At 45.0% G+C, this 2,387-nt stretch overlaps 1 long non-coding RNA gene and 1 other non-coding gene across 2 annotated transcripts in view; both read right to left on the bottom strand.

Annotated features, from left to right (window-relative positions):
- LOC122545732 overlaps positions 1-487 on the bottom strand; it is a 1,621-nt gene extending 1,134 nt beyond the window's left edge. Inside the window, exon 1 of the long non-coding RNA XR_006310585.1 lies at positions 347-487. This is a non-coding gene — a long non-coding RNA (uncharacterized LOC122545732). The remainder of the gene's footprint in view (positions 1-346) is intronic.
- On the bottom strand, positions 53-217 carry LOC122545733. The gene has a single exon (XR_006310586.1). It is a non-coding gene; the product is annotated as a U1 spliceosomal RNA (small nuclear RNA).
- Positions 488-2,387: the final 1,900 nt, after the last annotated feature.

Here is a 2,387-nt window from a genome sequence, read left to right as displayed (position 1 = left end):
GAAGCAGAGAGTGAGCGCCCTCTGTTGAATGATCTGCTTTTAGTTTGTAAACCAGGGGAGAGCGCGAACGCAGTCCCCCACTACCACAAATTTTGCAGTCGAGTATCCCGCATTTGGGGACATCGCAGGCGTCAGCACACCCGAAGTGCAATGGGATAGCCTCGTCCTGGGAGAACCACCTTGGTGATCATGGTATCTTCCCCTGCCAGGTAAGTATGCTTAATACTCCCACTCGCTCAAACCCAATAACAGCCCATACCTTTTACACTCATACTAACTGCGTTTTCGAAAATCGAAAACTCACCTGCCTGAGGTTCCCTGTCTATCCAACAGCGCAATTTCTCACCTGGATCACAGAACATCCGGAAAGACTCATGTTTCACTGAATACAACACTCACTGGGCGACGTGAGAAGTTGCGCTAATTTGCATTTCGCCCTTAAACGGAAATGCTCCGCCCTTCCTTGCCCTGCCCCCTTCACACTGCCTCCTCTTTCACCAAAACAAAGCCCCAAAAATCTCTCATACACTGGAAGCACTCTGTTATTAAACTCTATTTACAGTGAGACGAACGCGAATAAAAGCAATTTTTAAGCTTTGCTGGAGAAATTTGAAAGATATTTTGAAATCACTTTTTCCTAATCCCTACAAATTGAACAAATCTTCTTTTGTGAAACTGCAGCTTTGCAATCTTCCCCCTCTGTGTTCCACCGTACAAATCAATCACTTCAGGAGACCTCACGGTTAAGATTAAAGGTGCCAGGAACAAGGAAATATTTCTCAACCCTGTTTGGATGTGACATTAAACTGACAGCACCACCTTTTCTGGATGCACATTCCACGTTTTCAAAACCCTCTGTTGTTTCAAAAAACAGTCGCCTGTGATTCAAATGTAAATATTATTTTCAAATGTCTTTGATTTACTTGCTTACTTATACTAATAATGACACGTGGTTATTATGGTTGAAGTACAAGATTAGATTCCCTACAGTGTGGAAACAGGCCCTTCAGCCCAACAAGTCCACACAGACCCTTGGAAGAGTAATCCACCCAGAACCATTTCCCCTCTGATGCACCCAACACTACAGGCATTTTTAGCACGGCCAATTCACTTAACCTGCACACCTTTGGACTGTGGGAGGAAACCCACACAGACATGGGGAGAATGTGCAAACTACACACAGTCGCCCGAGGCTGGAATCAAACCTGTGTCCCTGGCGTTGTGAGGCAGCGGTGCTAACCACTGAGCCGCCGTGCTACTCCCATATAGCACCTCTATAAAACCCACCTGTCCTTCTCACAGAGCAACTTTACAGTTCTTTAATGCCTGTACCCTCTGGCTTTGAGAGCGCAAGATAATTTTTAATTTTAAAAATTATCCTTTTTTCATTCAAATGTCTTTACATATATATGGTGGCTCAGTGGTTAGCACGGCTGCCTCACAGCATCAGAGTCCCAGGTTCAATCCAGCCTTGGACGACTGTCTGTGTGGAGTTTGCACATTCTCCCTGTGTCTGCATGGGTTTCCTCTGAGTGCTCCGGCTTCCTCCCACAGTCCAAGGATGTGCACGTCAGGTGAATCGGACGTGCTAAGTTGCTCATAGTGTTAGGTGCATTAGTCAGAGGGAAATGGGTCAAGGTGGGTTACTGTCCGGAGAGTCGGTGTGAACAGGTTGGGCCGAACCGTTTCCATACTGTAGGGAATCTAATCAGATATATATTTTTTATCACAAAGCAGGGTACAGTAGCATATCAAAGACACTAATAAACATTGGAGTTTTACTCTAATCAACAAACAAACAAAAGGCATCTCTTATTTGTGCAAGATCGCATTTTCAGAAGGTGATAAAGAGGTTTATACGACCCCGATTATAGTGGGACAAACTGAAGATCAGGCTGTTCCTCCTGCTCCCAAGGTTTCTGATTCTTGGTGCTAATGTTCTCTCTGGAGTGTGTGAGGGAACCCGTCTGATCTGAGTTGCTTTATTTGACAGGAGGCTGGAAGTACACAGCAAGCCAGGCAGCATCAGGAGGTGGAGAAGTCAATGTTTTGGGTCTAACCCTTCATCAGGACTGGGCTTTGAACTAGTTATCTGGGTCACCTCCGAGTGCTGTTGGGCAGTAACGGTTTGATGTAAGAATGTAATTAGCATAAATTAGTTACTTGATATTAATTGATATTCTGTCTCGGGAAGACTGTTACAAAAGACAGTGTTGGATATTGTAATTTCCCTATTGACTGAGCTCCTGGGAATGGTCATCCACAACAAGCTTTCTTGGACTCTTCATGTGAACGCACTGGTTACAAAGGCCGAGCAATGTCTCTTCTTCCTCAGGCAGCTGAGGGAATTTGGCATGACGGAAAATACCCTTGCAAACTTTTATAGG

This window comes from Chiloscyllium plagiosum, unplaced genomic scaffold (assembly GCF_004010195.1).
Source record: "Chiloscyllium plagiosum isolate BGI_BamShark_2017 unplaced genomic scaffold, ASM401019v2 scaf_85155, whole genome shotgun sequence".
Classification (NCBI taxonomy): domain Eukaryota; kingdom Metazoa; phylum Chordata; class Chondrichthyes; order Orectolobiformes; family Hemiscylliidae; genus Chiloscyllium; species Chiloscyllium plagiosum.
Note: the sequence above shows the minus strand (reverse complement) of the source record. Positions and strands in the feature narration are given on the sequence as shown.